This window comes from Hyperolius riggenbachi, chromosome 4 (genome assembly GCF_040937935.1).
Source record: "Hyperolius riggenbachi isolate aHypRig1 chromosome 4, aHypRig1.pri, whole genome shotgun sequence".
NCBI classification, from domain to species: domain Eukaryota; kingdom Metazoa; phylum Chordata; class Amphibia; order Anura; family Hyperoliidae; genus Hyperolius; species Hyperolius riggenbachi.
Window position 1 is genome coordinate 483,208,098 of NC_090649.1, and position 19,684 is coordinate 483,227,781.

At 44.4% G+C, this 19,684-nt stretch overlaps 1 protein-coding gene across 1 annotated transcript in view; it reads left to right on the forward strand.

The window, feature by feature from the left end:
• The window catches only part of EML4 (EMAP like 4), a 259,771-nt gene that overhangs the window by 16,412 nt on the left and 223,675 nt on the right, over positions 1-19,684 (forward strand). The gene's annotated exons all lie outside the window — the stretch shown is intronic.

Genomic DNA, 19,684 nt, shown 5'->3' on the forward strand with positions numbered 1-19,684 from the left:
CCAGAAGACTGGCAGCGCGGTGAACTTGCATAAACAGACGGCTCCCTCCACAAAAGCACTGACATTTGGCTAATGTGGAGGCGGCTGCAGAAGGTCATGCAGATGAGGCAGCCTCTCCTAGCCCAGATCGGTATATTGCGGATCTTTGCTGCTGTCAGATGTTAGGGCAAGATTGTTTATAGGGAAATTCCACAGTGGCTATAAACCTATGCTAGTGCTTATTTATCAAGGGCTAATGTACACAGGCCTTTCAGTTCCCCATACAGTTTATGCTCAGCTATAGTAGCTAGGCAAACTAGGGTCGTCTTGAGGTCAACTTGAACTCCAGCTTAGAGGAACTGTAAAACAAGAATTGAACTTCATCCCAATCAGTAGCTGATACCCCCTTTTCCCATGAGAAATCCTTCCCTTTGCACAAACAGGGAGGGCTGATATTCTGGTGAAACCCCTCCCACAGTGTGATGTCATGACCATGGTCCTGACAGTTTGCTGTCAGAAACACTTGATGTACTGTATGCTTGTTTAACCATTTAGTGGCATCCTAACGCATTAATACGCCATGCTTTACCCTATTAACGGCAACATGACGTATTAATAAGTCGCGCGTTCCCGCCGCTGCTACCGCCGTGTGCGCGCCGCTACGGCTGCCGTTTCCGTCAGGATCCCGTGCTGAGGGATTGGGGAAGAGGACCAAACGGTCCTCTACCCAATCGCAGTGCCTGGAGTGAATGGACGTGACCGCGAACAGCGGCTACGTCCATTCACAAAAACAGGAAATGTAACAATTAAATAAAGTGTAAAAAAAAAAAAAAAAAAAAAAAAGTGAACACTTACTATAACAAGTGTTCACTAGCGCCATCTTGTGGCCAAAAAGTATATGAAAGTATACAAAATACATACATTTACAAGTACATACACATGAGTAATAAAATTAATAAAATTCCACTTCCAACACTCCCCCTCCAAAAGAAAACACTTGTAAAAAAAAAAATCAGCTTAAAATAAATAAATATACTTGCCTTAGGGACTCAGCTTTTTTTTAATCTATATTTTATGGGGGAAAATTAATTTTAATTTATTACATTGGGGCTTGTAATTATGGCCAGAACAAAAAAACAGAACAGAAAAATAACACCTATATTTCAAAATGATATACTGTCGCCATACATTGTGATAGGGACATAATTTAAATGGTTTAATAATCGGAACAACTGGGCAAATACAATGTGTTTGTTTTATCCACAGGAGAATGTTTAATTTTAAAACTATAATGGCTGAAAACTGAGATGATTTTTTTTCTATTTTTTTTTTTGTTTTTTTTCTCATTAAAATGCATTTAGAATAAAAAAAATTCTTAGCAAAATGTACTACCCACAGAAAGCCTAATTGGTGGTGAAAAAAACGAGGTATAGATCATTTTCTTGTGATAAGTAGTAATAAAGTTATTAGGGAATAAAAGGGAGAAGCACTGACAAGTGAAAATTGCTCTGGTCCGTTAGAGTAAAAACCCTTGGGGGTTAACTGGTTAATTCCACTAGCAATCGCTAGCGTTCACGCTGAACGCTAGCGATTGCTGAATCACAATTACCGCCGATTCCCCGACGTTCGCGGCCGCGATTTTGCTATGCTATGCACTGCATAGCAAAATCGCGGCAAAAGTCGCTCCGTGGCGCGATCGCGATCAAGTAAAAAACGAAACGCGGTAGTGGAAATTACCTACCGCGATTCCTATGTTAAAAAGCAAACCGTAGCGATTGTAAAATCGATAGCGGTTTGCGTTTTTGCGAATTAGCCAGCGCAAACGCTCTGGGGGAAAAGGGCCCTAAGGGTCTATGGCTAAGGCTAGATGAATCTGCATAGAACCCCCTGATTTTTATTTTCCGGTCTCTCCATTCATTACTATTGATTTTCGCAAGCAAAAACTCGAATGGTGTGGAAAATTGTTAGAGGCGGACGATTTTTTTTTTTTTTTTTTTCTCTCTTCCCTGTCTGCAGGGGGAAGCTAATTTCTCCTGTAATGGAAATGGGCCCATTGACTTGTATATGTCATGCGACTCTGCATGCAGAAAATGCTCGCAAATTTGCGTTAGTGGAAATAGGCCCTAAAAGTGGAGGCAGAGGATTAGCAAGATTGGCAACTGGAAATTTTAATATGGCAGCCTCCATATTCCTCACTTCAGTTGTCCTTTAAGTCCTCTGACCCACCAGGTTTTAATTTTTGAGTTTTGGCAGACTTCAGGTGTGCTTTACAATTGATCTTTCCCTTGCAGCCAGTTTTTTTTCAAAACTGACAGTAAGCTATAATTACACATGTTCATAATCATGGCATCAGTGGTGTGTGGGATCAGCTGGCAGGTGGTGTATTCACTGCCTTTAGCCACTCCCCCTGCCCCGTATGACAGACTTTACCCTGATCCAGCGCCGTGGACTCGGCTCAGGGAAATAGCCGTCCTATTTTCTGTGATGATTGCAATTCCATCCCCTCTAGCGGACGGTCTCCAGATCTCCCTCATTCTCTCTGGGCCGGTGAATGACCTGCGGCCAAGCCACAACCCATCCCTATAAAAGCTTTGCTAGGAGGCAGAGATCAGTCGCGTTGTACTCACAGCCTGACTTCTATCAGTGATTTGGGTGAATGGCTTTTCCTTTCCTCCCCTGAGATCACTGTGAAAGCGGTTTTGCAGGTCTTCGCTGTATGCCGGCGAGTTATATTACCCACTGACTTGTGTTCTCTTTTGGGGACACTTGCAGAAATCTCATGCTGTGGAATTCCTGTCTCGGAATCCCTCTGCCAAGGAATATTACTTTTCCTGCTGCCGCAGGGGGGAGTCTCACTTTCCCCGCTGCATTCCCCATAATGTCAAACAAGATGGAATCTGAGGGAGAGAGTGAGGCAGAATGTTGGATGTGGCTGGTTGGCAGCTTATCCAAAAGATCACATTGGCAACAGGTGATTGGGCATTTAAAGGACAACTGAAGTGAGAAGACTAGGGAGGCTGCCATATTTATTTCATTTTAGACAATATCAGTTGCCTGGGAGCCTTGCTCTATTTGGCTGCAGTAGTGTCTGAATCGCACACCTGAAACCAGCGTGCAGTTAATCTTGTCAGATCTGACAATGTCAAACGCCTGATCTGCTGCATGCTTGTTCAGGGGCTGTGGGTAAAAGTATTATGCTAGGTATACATGATATAATTTTCTATCGATATCCCTCCTCCCTAAACTGTCCGATCTGAATTTTGATTTTTTTTTTTTTTCTGAGCGTTTTGGTTCAATGGAAGGTATAGGGAAATTGCTAAGCGCTTGAAAAAGTGCATTGTATAGCGATTTCCCCAGCGCTTTTATTTCCGGGTAAAAGAGTTCACTTCCTGACAGATGTCAGGAAGTGAAAAAAAACAAATCGCTCTGCAAAAGTGCTTAGAGATGCTCTTTACAAAAAATCCCTAATGCGCAGGTAAGAGCCGGGAGGCGCTAAAAAAAATTGCGCACAAGGATTTATGTGAACAAGGCCTTGGGGAGGAGAGTAGAGGACCACACTCACTTACTGCAACTTTCAAACTGGTCAACAATGGTACTGCAATACTTCCAGCCCTCCTCAGCAGATGCATAAGTTACACCTTTTTCCAAAAGGCTAGCCCATTTGGACTAATCCCATAGGAGAACTACTATGGTACATATTGCTGATTCGTCATACCTTGATAAAGGGGATCCTCTGTGGTCCACGAAACAATTGTGGTTGAGGTTACCTGATTTATACACTTGGAAGTAAAGTAAGCTATGTGTCTTCTGATTTGCAGACTGCAGATTTGACTTACAGCTATTCACTTGGATGGGATTCTACTGTATATCTATCTGACTGTTTCATCTCTTAACAAAGAAAGGTATTCAGCCATAGTTGCACTTTTGACAGACAACTTATTTTCCTACAGCTCCCTCTAGTGGAGGGCAACATTGGCTGGTGTACAAGAACTTCGTACTGCAGCTGGGGAAAAAGTTATCTGTTAGTACAGTATGATCTTGTTATAGTTAACTCCAGGGGACTAGGAAAAGGGGTTTACTATATCAGAAGTTGTCCTAGAAATGTCCCAGCATGCCCTGGTACATTCTCTGCTGCACAGGAGCAGCTCTGTCCTCCCATTGGAGGTACAGTACAAGCACTTGTACATTTGGTGGACTACAAGGTTAAGTATACCTCAGGGCTGCATAGCCAGACAAATTGCTGGTATAGTATCCAATTGCAGCTATCTCTGAACAGAGGCAGCCACTTCCTGTGAGTGGCTCTGATACCTCTGTGGGCGGGACTTGCAGCAGCAGCCTGAAGAGAGCAGCTGACCATGGGCTTCACACTGGCCTATGACGCATGCGCTGCCCACTTTTTACTTTTTACTTTAGAGTCAGCGTCACATAGGGGCTGAAAAACCTTTACTATAACAGTTTTTATATTCAGGTTTACTATACCAAGTGTTGATCCCATAGACTTATAATGGACATTGTCCTATAACTGAATGTTTACTATATCAGAGTTTATCATAACCAGATTATACTGTATTATCTAAAGTGTTAGGGCCCGTTTCCACTAGAGCGAATCCGCATGCGTTTCCTGCATGCAGACTCGCACAGCCAATACAAGTGGATGGGCCTGTTTCCACTTGTCAGGTTTTTCTGTGCAGGATTCTTCTGCACGGTAGAGCCTGCAGAATTCGCCTGCGTGAGGAATGCAGGCGATTCGCAGGCTATGTAGTTGATAGGGAAAACGCACATGCGTTTTTGCCGCAATTTCGTGTGCGAATTCGCATGAAAACTAATGTAAATTTAACCAGGCAGTGACATGGTTAAATTCGCATATACCCTGCCTGTGCGAAATCGCGGCAAAAACGCACGCGGAATCGCATCCGCATGCGTTTTCGTCAGCGGTGGAATCCCAGCGATTCGCACCGCACTAGTGGAAACGAGCCCTAAAGAGGTGGCCAAATTTTAGTGTGTGTGTGTGTACAGGGCTGTGGTGTCGGTCCAAAAATCCTCCGACTCCTCAGTTTAGGATTCCACCGACTCCGACTCCACGACTCCGACTCCTTTAATTTGCATATTACAATTTTGTTGCTTAAAAGTATGTAACATGAAATTCGTCTCTTAACTGCCAACGCTTAGGAATTTTACAAGACAACTGAAGTGAGAAGGATATGTAGACTACTATATTTATTCCCTTTAGACTAAAACTAGTCCTTGGTAAGAGTACTTGTAAAAGGTACAAACCGGAACAAAGAACATCTATCAGGCCCTAGGCAATGTAAGTGTGGGTACATGTAAGAATGATGTGCAGGTACTCTGCAGGGGAAGGAGGAGATTGTAAACAGACAACACCTCTGTGTTCAATGTGCACAGTATTCTCAGTGGATTCCCTGCAGCTCTGTGGGGAGTGCATATGTAGAGTATAGTACTACTGTGTAACAAAGTAAACCTGAGACAGATGAAATTTAAAGTTTTATACATACCTGGGGCTTCCTCCAGCCACCTTCAGGATAATCAGTGCCTCGTTGTCCTCCTCCACCACCTGGATCTTCTGCTATGAGTCCAGGTACTTGAGCTAGTCAGGCGTAGTGCGCATGCACACACTCCGCCGCCAGGAGCATACTACACCTGTGCAGCACTATTGCGCAGGTGCAGAATGTTCCTGGCTGTGGGAGTGGCATGCGGCCGGACTGCGCTGACTGGCTGAATTACCAGGACTCATAGCAGAAGATCCGGGTGGTGGAGGACAGCGAGGGACTGATTAGCCTGAAGCGGGCTGGAGGAAGCCCCAGGTATGTATAAAACTTTTCATCCGTCTCAGTTACCTTTTTTTAATTTGTAGTCACCAAACCAAATTTTAACAACATATCAAATTATTTGATTTCATCAGCAAAGGGAGTGCATACATTTGCATAAATCAGCATCAATGCGGAATTATTTCCATCTCGTTGACCATCTCTATTAGTGACACAGCTACACATCAGGCTTTATACTTACAGCATAGATGTTATTTAGTATATATAAGATTCCTGTGTACACATCATATATACAGTCACAATCAGATATGTATATCTGACCTTAAAAATACGGGGACTGCTTTATTGAAGCAGCACAAGTAACTCATTTTGATTGGTTTTTCATTTTTGTGGACAAAGCACAGCTATTACTGTATATATACATTATTTTTTATGACTATTATCTGAGAAATAGAACATTTTATCATATTTTCTATTTTAATTAGTTACAAATTCATTAGGAGTCGGTGCATTTTTTTTCCTACTCCAGGCACCCAAAATTGCCCGACTCTACGACTCCGACTCCACGACTCCGACTCCACAGCCCTGTGTGTGTATATATGTATGTATTCTAGTGCTTAGGGTCCATTATTGACAGGTAAAAGCGCAAAACCGTAACGCTCAGCGCTACCTGTTTCACAGGTTTTTTTTTTTTTTTTTTTCCCCGTGATCACCACGGTAAAATCACTGTACACTCGCGATTCCCGACGATCGCGATCAGCGCTTTTATAAGCACTATATAGTGATCACGCCTGAATCGCGAGAAATTGCTACAGGCAACACGTTTTGCGATTGCCATTAATCACAAAACGCCCGCGATCCGTGGCCGCATGATTCACAAAGCTTTTCCACCTGTTTTCACCTTATCTACTGTGTGTTACATTTTAAGCTCCCAAAGAGCAAAAATATAATATAATTCAGGTAAGAAAAGTAATATTGAAATGAAGTTAATCAGGAACAACTTACTTTAAAGAGAAACTCCGACCAAGAATTGAACTTTATCCCAATCAGTAGCTGATGCCCCCTTTTACATGAGAAATCTACTCCTTTTCACAAACAGACCATCAGGGGGCGCTGTATGCCTGATATTGTGGTGAAACAAGAAACTGAGGACCATGGTACTCCTGGCAGTTTCCTGTCTGTGAACCCTGTTGCATTGTGGGAAATAGCTGTTCCAACTGCCAAAACAGCAAGCAGTAGCTACATCACCTGCCAACAGCAATAATGTCACCATGTGATAAATGTCAGAATGTAAATCAGGGAGAGGAAAGATTTTACAATGGGCAAACCCTGACTAAATCATTTATACATAATTATTTTAAAAATGAAGCACTTAATTTATTACAATTATTTTTACTGGAGTTCCTCTTTGTGATTATTTTGCTTGTAAAGGTGCTGAAAGGTTATTTTTATTAATTAGGTGATAGATAAATCATTTGAGACATGTTGTGAATCGAGCTCTATGAGATTACTGCCGTAGTGTTAATATTGCGCTAGCGCTTTGGCATGTAGCGGGAATCACCCGCTAATAGCCCTAGTGTGAATGAGCTGTTAGAGTGGCCTCCCTTTGGAATGCTGGACAGGAAGTTGTCATGGCACATCCTGTACGGTCAGTACGCGTCCCATGCTTGTAAGTTCAAGCCTGTAGCAGTGTTCTTTGTGTTCATTGATTGCATTGGTTGCAGACACACAGCCGGCTGAGGGATTCCAGGAATATAATTCTGGCAGACAATGGATTGCCCTCATTCTTTAATACAGTACTTATTAGTCATTTTTCTTTACAGAAACACTGAGTGCTGCAGGGAAGTGACCCTTTGGGGGGGGGGGGGGGGGGCAGCGTGGCAATCGGTATGCACACGCAGCTAGTAAAGTGCTAGCTGCGTGTAGCAAAAAAAAAAAATTATGCAAATCGGCCCAGCAGGGCCTGAGAAATCCTCCTGCGCGGCTTGCCCCGAACTATGTTTACTGCCAGGAAGGTTAAACCATACATAGTGGTTGTTTGGTTTGGGGGAGGTAAGTCCACCCTTTGTTATGCTGTTGCTTATCTTTTTTAGAACTGTAGGGAAATAACTAAATCATTAAGTCAGTGCTTTCCTGATTTACATTCTGAAATTTACCACAGGTGGCCACAGCATATCAGCACTCTATCTGTTTACCTTTAAGCCAGTGAATAGAGCTGTGATGGACCGCAGACATCTAACAAGAGGAGGTTTGGTCAGAGGTCTTGTCACTCCTGGTTTTAGTTCTAGTAAATCCGAATAACAATCTGGCATGACCTATAATAAAAACTTGTTCTCCTGCACTTTATTGCCCAGTTATCCTAGATGCCTTTGACCACAAGTAATGTCATCTGTGTAGCAGTCCCCCCAGCTCACAGGAAAGCAATTCTAGGAACTGCTAGATGTCACTCAGCATACGCCATGCTTATCAAACGCCTGCCTAGTAAGTAAGCTGCTCATGCATGAGTGCAGAAGGAACCCGGGCAGTGGCCGAGGACTAGAGGACAGCGTAGGAAGGATCACAGGGCGGAGTGCTGCTCTGTCTGTCCCGTGGCAGCCAGTGGTGCCTGGATAGAGTTCCTAGAGCTGGTTGCACAGAGGTTGGTGGTAATGACCTGTTAGAAGAGCTGGTGGTACTCTGCCTCTGTTATTAATGTGCTGTGAAGGTGGACCTGTGAAGTGGGCAAAGACTCCTAAATTGCATCTTCTGTTTAGCAGCCGGTATCTGTGTCAGAAAGCGTTTTTTGCTTTTTACATGCTAATGAGTAACTACATTTGTAGGCACAGTGATGGATAATTTGCCTTCAGCACAGATCCAGCCATTCACAATCTGCAGTCTGTTTGTGAGAGGTCATCATTGCAGCCCCAGCCATAGGCAGCTCTGTGTTTTGCATGTGAAGTCTCTGAATGAATATTCTCCTACACGGGACAAAGACATAATTGTTGATCCGCTGCTCTGTTGACGGCTTCCCTAATGTCCGCTAACCCTTTCCAAGGGCCGAGCGGGGACTCTTATAAAGCAGCGCGGCTTTGTTCTTCTTATTTTTACAAGATAGTCAAGGATAATATCCACCTTTATACCCAAAATGAAAAAAAACAACCCATGTGTTAATTCCATGTGTGTGGCAGTGTTTAGTCTTTCTAGCTTTGAAGTTGTGTTGGTGGAATTGTATAGTGTTTACTGTACTGGCATTAAACTTGAAAGGGACTGTGTGATATATTTTTTCTATTTTTAGTAAACACTTTAATGTTTTCCTAAAGCTTCCTACCAGAGGACGGGAAAGTACATTCCACTCTTTATTCATCTCTAAGCTGATAAAAAAGGCTACAGAGTTAAAAAGGAATGACAGCAAACCTCCCCCAGGAAATTCAAAGGCAGGACTAGAGCGTCACCATTTCAGGAGAAGAGAGGCAGCAGTGAGTTAAGGGCCGGTTCACACGGACGGCAGGCGGCGTTGGGGCGGCCAGGAAGTCGCGTCGTCCTGTGACGTCCCGTTCGGTGGCGGCGGTACAGAGATCGTCGCGATCGGCGTTTCTCGTCCCCGCAGGGGGACATGAAGCCGCGCCGGCTAGCCGTCCCTGGACGTTGCATGCGGCTTCTAGGGACGGCCGAAACGATGCGTTAAATCGGGATCAGAATGCCTCGTTTATGCAATCGACGGTAACCGCGCAATGCTAAACGCTCCTATTCACTTGAATGGGAGAGTTTAGCCGATGGGTCCCGAATGCTTGACGGTAGACGCCGCCAAGCGTCCGTGTGAACCGGCCCTAAAGGATACCAGAAGTGACGTGACATGATGAGATAGGCCTGTTTATGTACAGTGCCTAGCACACAAATAACTATGCTGTGTTCCTTTTTTTTTTTTTTTTCTTCCTCTGCCTGAAAGAGTTAAATATCCGGTATGTAAAGCCCCATCTACACCATGGGACATTGAAGCGATCCGGCGGCTCGGTTAGCCGCCGGATCGCCTCTTCTGCGTGCCCGCCGCGTCCCCGCACGCCGCATTCGATTCCCCGCTCGTGCCCGCTCGTCCCCGCCAGCGCCGCTTATCTCCCGCACGATTCCCTGCCATTGTCCCCTCACGGGGATCGAGCAGGGAATCGGCGGTGCGAAGATCCGTCCTGCCGGATCTTATCAATCGAGCCGCATCAGCGGCTCGATTGATAAGGAGCATCGCGGCCGCATCTACGCGTGTAGATGCGGCTTAAGTGGCTGACTCAGTCCTGACTCAGACAGGAAGTGACTACAGTGTGACCCTCACTGATAAGAAATTCCAACTATAAAACCCTTTCCTAGCAGAAAATGGTTCTGCTGTGGGCCACTACCTCCCTATCTAGCAGTAAGGTTATGTACTTCACAATCCTTAAAGAGACTCCGTAACAAAAATCGCATCCTGTTTTTTATCATCCTACAAGTTCCAAAAGCTATTCTAATGTGTTTAGGCTTACTGCAGCACGTTCTACTATCACCATCTCTGTAATAAATCAACTTATTTCTCTCTTGTCAGACTTGTCAGCCTGTGTCTGGAAGGCTGCCAAGTTCTTCAGTGTTGTGGTTCTGTGATGCATCTCCCCCCTCCAGGCCCCTCTCTGCACACTGCCTGTGTATTATTTAGATTAGTGCAGCTTCTCTCTGCTCTATTATCTTTTACAAGCTGGATAAATCCTCCTCTGAGCTGGCTGGGCTTTCACATACTAAGGAATTACATACAGGCAGAGCTGTCTGCACTCTGCAGGAAGAAACAGCCTGACACTTCAGTGGAAAAGAGAATCTGTATTGTTAAAATCGCACAAAAGTAAACATACCAGTGCGTTAGGGGACATCTCCTATTACCCTTTGTCACAATTTCGCCGCTCCTCGCCGCATTAAAAGTGGTTAAAAACAGTTTTAAAAAGTTTGTTTATAAACAAACAAAATGGCCACCAAAACAGGAAGTAGGTTGATGTACAGTATGTCCACACATAGAAAATACATCCATACACAAGCAGGCTGTATACAACCTTCCTTTTGAATCTCAAGAGATCATTTGTGTGTTTCTTTCCCCCTGTTCTCATGCACTGAAGTTTTAGGCTGCTCTTTTCTTCCTGCAAACAGCTTTGCCCTTGTCTGTAATTTCTTAGTATGTGAAAGCCCAGCCAGCTCAGAGGACGATTTATCCAGCTTGTAAAAGATGAGTGAAGAGAGAAGCTGCCCTAATCTAAATAATACACAGGCAGTGTGCATAGAGGGGCCTGGAAGGGGGAGTTCATAGCAGAACCACAACACTGAAGAACTTGGCAGCCTTCCAGACACAGGCTGACAAGTCTGACAAGAGAGAGATGCATTGATTTATTACAGAGACTGTGATAGTAGAAAGTGCTGCAGTAAGCCAGAACAGATTAGAATAGCTTTTGGAACTTGTAGAATGATAAAAAACAGGATGCAATTTTTGTTACGGAGTCTCTTTAAGCTATTTACACACTGGAAGATAGAATTGTGTGAGATGAACGATTGATCCACGATCCATAAAGGTGGCCACACACCATACAATTTTTTAAATATCTGTTCAATTTAAGAATTGCAATCAATTTTTCTGACTGATTGTAACAAATTAAAAAATATGACCAATGTACCACACACCTATGTTCAATTTTTCCCCAATTATGATAAACATGATTGGAAACTCTGAGAAAATTGCTAGGGTGTGTATATTAACCCATTCAGGTTCCGTGGTTTTCACGAGAGAAATGTTCACCTCCCATTCATTAGCCTATAACTTTATCACTACTTATCACAATGAACTGATCTATATCTTGTTTTTTCCGCCACCAATTAGGCTTTCTTTGGGGGGTACATTTTGCTAAGAGCCACTTTACTGTAAACGCATTTTAACAGGAAGAATACGAAAAAAATGGAAAAATTCATTATTTCTCAGTTTTCAGCCATTATAGTTTTAAAATACATGCCTCCATAATTAAAACTCACGTATTGTATATGCCCATATGTCCCGGTTATTACACCGTTAAAATTATGTCCCTATCACAATGTATGGCGTCAATATTTTATTTGGAAATAAAGGTGCATTTTTTCCATTTTGCATCTATCACTATTAACAAGTTTAAAATAAAAAAAAATATAGAAATATTTCATCTTTACATTGATATTTAAAAAGTTTAGACCCTTAGGTAAATATTTACTTTTTTTTTTTTTTTATTGTAATGGTTTTTTTTTTATTTATAGTAAACATTTTTATTTGGGTAGTTTTGGGAGGGTGGGGGGTAAACAATAGATTTATAATGTAAATGTGTGTTGATTTTAATTTATTTTCATTTTCAGGTGTAGTTTTACTTTTTGGCCACAAGATGGCGGCCATGAGTTTGTTTACATGACGTCACTCTAAGCGTAACACACGCTTAGAGTGGCGCATCAGGAAGGGAACGGCCAGAAAAGGCGCAGCTTCCGAGAGAAGCTGTCGCTTTTTCAGCGGGGGAGAGGAATCAGTAATCGGGCTTCATAGCCCGATATATTGATTCCCTGACTACCGAATCCGAGGCCGGGAGTGCGCGTGCACGCGCGCGATCGGCCGCGGGGGCGCGCGGTAGCGCACATGGTTTCTGGACGTAGTTTCTACGTCCAGAAACCAAAATAGGTTAATAAACTTACCATACAATCTTAAGAGAAATTGAACAGGAATATCTGGCATTCCGGATCGATTTAAATAGAAAAAGACGGGAATTCCGATCAGATTTTTCAGTCGAATGAAGAAAAAACTTTGAGTTTTTTCGAGAGATACGATAGTTTTCATCGAATTGCTGCAAAATCGGATCATTTTATTGTATCGTGTGTGTGTGGCCACCTTAAAGGGACACTTAAGTCAAACAAAAAAAATGAGTTTTACTCACCTAGGGCTTCCAATAGCCCCCTGCAGCTGTCCGGTGCCCTCGGCGTCTCCCTCCGATCCTCCTGGCCCCGCCGGCAGCCACTTCCTGTTTTGGTGACAGGAGCTGACAGGCTGGGGTCGCGAATGATTCTTCGCGTTCCCAGACACATTAGCACCCTCTATGCTGCTATATGGTATATGATATATGCTATAGCAGCATAGATGGCGCTATTGTGGCCAGGAACACGAAGAATCACTCGCGTCCCCAGCCTGTCAGCTCCTGTCACCGAAACAGGAAGTGGCTGCCGGCAGGGCCAGGAGGATCAGAGGGAGACGGCGAGGGCACCGGACAGCTGCAGGGGGCTATTGGAAGCCCTAGGTGAGTAAAACTCATTTTTTTTTGTTTGACTTAAGTGTCCCTTTAAGACAGATCTTTACCAATTTGTTCCGAACGATTGCAGGAGACTGCAATAGAAATGCCAAACAATCATTAAATGGTAGGATTGTTGAACAATGCAAAGTGTAGCTATACCTTGGCAGAATTTGCGGACACATTGTTTAAAAATCGTGCGTAGCGCTTTACAACCTGCAAACGACTAGTGATTTGCCGATGTGATCTGTCATGTCACTTTTAAAAAGTCAGGGTACCGTCCTGAATCATGCGTTGGTTGTTAGAAAAAGGCATAAATGGTGGCTTCACCGAATATCTGAATGATGAGTGGTTCATCGGCCGTTTATACGATTTATCCTTCCTGTGTGTGCGAAGCTGTCCTACCACTTCAGTACTGGCTGTTTTCACTTACAAGGCTTTCTCAAGAGCTGCTCCAACACTATGGAACTCCCAACCTCCACCCATTAGGGCAGCCCCCTCCTTCTTCATCTTCAAGAAGGCCCTCAAAACTCACCTTTTCACTCTGGCCTACTACCCATCACAAGTGCTCTAAACCCACAGCTGAACTCTGGTCCCCTACCTCTCGTGTCCTTACCTCTCCCTCTAGATTGTAAGCCTTTGGGCAGGGTCCCCCTCCTTTTGTGTCCTACCTGATTATGCACCTCCATTACTGTGACCCCATGCTGTGCATTTTAGTGAACTCAACTTGCCTAATCTCCATGCTCCCCTCCAGTGACTGACTAAGCATTACCTTGTACTCATACTGTGCTGTGTGATCTGGTTTGCATGTATTCCTGTATTGTCTTACTGCTGTATGTCACCCCTAAATATTGTCTGTAACCTTAAAGAAAACCTGAACTGAAAATTAAAATTAAAAATAAGCATACACAAGTCATACTTACCTTCCATGTAGTCTACTCCTCAATCTTTCTCCTCTTCTGCGTCCTGTTTGTCTACTGTGATCAATGGATTTCTCCGTCCTCCATTTTTAAAATGGCCATTACCCATAACCGCTTTCTGGTCCGCACACAGTTAAACTGTAACATCGCCCACTTGAGCCATAGGGAAACATGGACATTACCTGGTACATCAGTTTTCCTCTCAGCTATAACTGACAGCAACTGATATTTTACTGACAGCAACTGATATATTTCAGATTTGACAAAATATTGTCAGAACTGGAAGGGATCACTGTCAGAAGAAAATGGTGAGCTTCTGAGAGGAACTGATGGCAAGGTAACTATGTAATGTTCATTTGAAGTTACCTCGTGTGTGTTCTAAAATTTTTTACTTAGTACAGGTTCTCTTTAACCACTTGCCGACCAAGTGATTTCCCATTGATCTGTGCTGGGTGGGCTCTTCAGCCCCCAGCACAGATTGTATTGCAGGCAGGGCGATCAGACTGGACCCCCACTAGGGGGATGTCCTGCTGGGGGGGGTCTGATCGCCACCGCACTGCTGTGCCTTGTGGGGGGGCTCCTCAAAGCCCCTTTCTGCAGCGCTATTCCCCCCCCCCCCCTCCTTCCTCTCCTTCCCTCCCTCTCCCTGGCTCTGTGGGCGGTACAGGATGGCGATACGTCCTTTACCGCCTCTGATAGGCTTCAGCCTATCAGACGGCGGCGATCCCCGGCCTATCAGAGGCCGGGGATCGCCGATCTCCTTTACGGAGCTGCTGCAGCTGCAGCGCCGTACAGTGTAAACACCGGGGATTTCTTCCCCGCGTGTTTACATTTCGCCTGCGAGCCGCGAACGGAGGCTCGCAGGCAGTTCACGGAGACGCCCTCCGTGAACTGACATGGAACGGCTGCTCGAACCGTTTCCATGGAAACACGCAGACAACCAGTTTACGCCGATCGGCGTTAGCTGGTCGTCAAGAGGTTAAAGAGACTCTGAAGTCGTTTTCTTTTTCTCCCTGCTTTTGTCATATAATCCTGTTCAGCATTAATGCGCAAGTGAAATCGCCGTATCCAAACGGCATATTACTGATTTATGACAGAGGATTAGCCCTGCAAAGCTTTACCCTGTAGCTCTGCCTCCTCCGAGGTCAATCTCTGCTGATCGCCGCCTCTCCCGCCCCTCTCAATCTTCTCTCACTGAGAGGGGTGGAGAGGAGGCGGAGATTGGTTGCAGAGAGGCAGAGTTACAGCTCAAAGCTCTGCCTCTCTAGGGCAGCACGAACTGCGACCTACAAAGTCGTGGAACTTTGCAGGTCGCTTTCTCTATTAAATCATTAATGTGCAGTGGGGATGCGGCGATTTCACTAAGGCATTAATGCTTAAAGGGATACTGTAGGGGGGTCAGGGGAAAATGAGTTGAACTTACCCGGGGCTTCTAACGGTCCCCCGCAGACATCCTGTGTTGGCGCAGCCACTCACCGATGCTCCGGCCCCGCCTCTGGTTCACTTTCGCTTTGCCGTGTCCTCGATCCCGCTGATGTCATCAAGAGCGCACAGCGCAGGCCCAGTATGGTCTGTGTCTGCACAGTACACTCCTGGTGACATCAGCGGGAGCGAGGACACGGGCGTGCAGGCGCAGTGGTTTTCTGACTTAAAAGTCAGAAATTCCAGAAGTGAACTGGAGGCGGGGCCGGAGCATCGGTGAGTGGCTGCGCCAACACAGGATGTCTGCGGGGGACCATTAAAAGCCCCGGGTAAGTTCAGCTCATTTTCCTCCGACCCCCCCCCCCCCCCCCCTACAGTATCCCTTCAACAGGATTATATGACAAAAGCAGGAAAAAAAGACTTCAGAGTCTCTTTAATGTCCAGCGCTGCGTATTATGCCGGTGCTTTTATACATATAATATAAGGCTCTGCCGATCCTTGGCGAGTACTGGTGTCTGACTGGACTTCCTTGTTCAGGAACCCGGCTGTGCCCAGTCCTAATTATTCCATGTCTGCCCACCCTCTGCCACATGCCAACCCTCGCCACTCCCCCCCCCCTACCCCCAATAACTGTGCAATGTGAAATTTAGGGGTAGAGTACTTTAATGTTGTATTTGCACTGTATAACCTCAGTTAGGATTCCTGACTCTGAAAACTGTGTGTTCAGCTATAAACTATCCCTAGTGTCCAATGAAAGCACAGGAATAAAGAGAAGCTTGATGGAGAGCAGTCGAGCCTGACTGGCGATACAAGTCATTTAGCCTGCGAGAGCCACAGCAGAAGCCGGGCAGCCAAGGCCCTGGCATCCTCCCGCCTCCACATGCAGCAGCCAATCGCAGCTCTGCCATGCTGCAGGAATACAAAGCTACCAGTGACTTACTGCTGCATGCATCATATAACTCACAGCCTGGACGTCACTCAGCAGACCAGTTGGAGGCTTAGATTGTTTCCATGTCCTTCTAATCCTATACATGTCAACAGGGCTGGCCTAGGTTACAGGGCAGCCTATGAGGGAATTTAATTTTATTTAAAGAGGAACTTTAGCGAAAAGGGGAAAAAAATAAATCAATGCGTTGCAAAGTGAGAAGTTAAATAGAAGAGAGATCAAGAAATGATTGATATTCGCCTTGTAATGTGTTCAAATTGTTTTATCCACAATCAGCCTGCATGTTATCATCTTTACTACTGGCAGACATGAAAAAAACAGGCAGCACCAACTGCCATGATCTATAACCACACCCCTTAACAATGATAGGCTAAAAGGTTTTTATTTTATTGATATACATACTGTATGCACAGAGGGAGATACTGGTTGCTTTGGTAGTTTGAAACAGCCCCTTGCTCACATAACCTTTTTATATTTCTTGATTTATCCTGAAAGAGAATCTGTACTCTAAAATTCTTACAATAAAAAGCATACCATTCTATTCCTTATGTTCTCCTGGGCCCCTCCGTGCTGTTTCTGCCACTCCCTGCTGCAATCCTGGCTTGTAATTAACAGTTTTAGGCAGTGTTTACAAACAAAACATGGCTTCTAACTAGAGTGTGATAGGCTTGAGAGTAGCTCAGTCTCTGACTCATACAGAGCTTGGAGAGGGTGTGTATAGCTTCTGCCAATGACAAGCAGTGCAGCACATTCCACACATTCCAGCCTCAGCCGACAGAGCCGATAGAAGAGAGAAGATTAGATCATATAACGGAGATAACACAGCCACTGTGCAACTAGAAAAGGCTGCAGTAACACAGACCACATTAGAACAGGCATAGGAACTTATAGGATAGAAGAAATGAGGCTGAAAATGTTGTTAGTCTCTTTAAAGTTTTCTTATATAAAATAAGTATTGCCATGGCATTATACTGTATTGAATAACTTCACCACTCTCTGATTCTAAGATGTGTGGCCAAGATTACCAAGAGCATTATTATTATTTAGCATTTATATAGCGCTAACCTCTTCTGTAGCGCTGCACAGACTGCAGAGTATATTCTCGTCACTAACTCTCACTCTGAGGGGCTCACAATCTAATCCCTATCATAGTCCTCCTATGTCTATGTATGTATCATATAGTGTATGTATCGTAGTCTATGGTCAATTTATGGGGGAAGCCAATTAACTTACCTGTATGTTTTTGGTGTGTGGGAGAAATTGGAGTGCTCAAAGGAAACTCGCGCAGACACGGGGAGAACATGCATACTTTGTGCAGATAGTGCCCTGGCTGGGGGACCCAGCGCTGCAAGGCGAGAGTGGAAAGCACTACGCCACCGAGCACGGAGGAGGAAAAATCTATTAAACCTTCGCACTCTCGCATGCAAATGTTCAAACAAATGCATTCACAGATTCACTCATCCAGGCACAACTGTTATCCCTACAGCTAAGTTAAAAGCCGGGTCTTAGTTCACAGAAGAATGCATTCCCATGCCTAGTCGCTTATACTGCGCAGAAGTACCCAGGTAAACATAGGTGTCCTAACTCTGGCCCTGTAACATGCATAGTGCAGACATGCAAACACATTCATTGCATCAAACCTATCAACTTCCTCTCCTGGGAAAGACAGTGCATCTTACCAATCGCACAAGGGAGCTAACGTTATGTGTCCATGTGCACCATGCGCATACACCAGCATAAGCTGTGTGCATGCTGACAAACACATACAGGGGAAGGAGGGAGTGCACTGAATTAGACCCTAGCCACAGGGGTCAGTAACAAGAAAAAAATACATATATCCAGACACATTGCCTCTAGTTAGGACACCAAATAAGTTATTAAGGAAAGGGAGGTGCTGAAGGGGGTGTGGCCAGAAAACAGCAAAAATCTATTAACCCTTCGCACTCTCACATGCAAATGTTCAAACAAATGCATTCACAGATTCACTCATCCAGGCACAAATGTTATCCCTACAGCTAAGTTAAAAGCCGGTGTTTTTGAGGATGAAGGAGGGGCTTTTGTTGGCGGGGCATAGAGGCTCTTGCTGACCATACTCTGACCGCATAACCTCAGGCCCTCCTTTTTTATTTTTCTGGTGACCTGTTAGGTGGTTGGCTCTAATTGCTTTTCATGCATCATTCCCATCCCCTGCATCTTATCTTGTGTGTACTTAAAGTGGATCCAAGGTGAACTTTGTCATTGCATAATTGTGTTCCTTTCCTATTGTTTATAGGGCATTCCTCAAGCCAAATACTTTTTTGTATTTGTTTTAATACTCTAATTCCCCATAAACTAAATAAACCACGCCCACAGGTTTTCAGAGAGCCTTGGCAGTAGCAAGGGCTCATGGGAGCTCAGTCTGGGCAGGAGGAGGAGGTGTTACTAGCCATTGATTTCAGAGGGAGGAGGGGGGATTAGTTTTTTTTTTTTTTTATCAGGCTGAGTGCTCAAGATACAGATAAGCCTGCCTCTGTGTAATGTTTACAAACATGGCTGCTGTCATTGTATCACAGGAAGAAATAATCATTTTCTATTAAAGCTGTTTGCAGCTATATTTGCTGTGTAAACTATCTAAACTTTAGATAAGATATATAGACAAGTTACTTGTTATAGTTAGTTTTTCATCTCGGATCCGCTTTAAGATATGTCTGAATACATTAGCGTTGATAGTGATCTGTAAGCCATGTGTTTGTGCTTCCTTCAGCTGCCAGCGTTTCCAGTTCTGTCTCCAGACTTCAGCAAATCGCCTTTTGCCAAGAATTGCACTGGCTGCGTTTTCCCCTAGACTGTTATCATAATAGTTTTCTGCTGTTTCAAAGGTTCTGCTACTCCTGGCCTGTGATTTTTATCGCTTTGCTTGTGGTTGAATGAAGGGCGTGTATATTTTCTCCCTTAAAGTGTAACTGTTGGGCATAAAATAAAAAAATCAATAATTTTTATCTGGTAAACAAGTAATAGGGATGCTAACTGGGGGGGGGGGGGGGGGGAAGCCCTGAAACGGAGAGGTGGAGATATTGGTGGATTGGCTCATCTAAGGAAAGTATCTGACTTTTCCCATTATTTTACAATCCAGGTATCCTTTATCGCTTTTTTACATCTAACATCGTGTGCAGGAGCCATTAATTGTCAGGAGCCGGGAAAACGCTGGCTCCCGACAATTACAATCTCCTGGGTGCGTCCCAACACACCAAAATGCGGCGTCGGGTGTGAAAGGTAAAATGAAAGGCTATGGATTTTAATTTTACCTTGGTTAACGCAAAGTTTCGACTTTGCGTTACACCGCAGAAAACAGTCTGTGGTGTGAAAGAACCCTTAGTGTACTCG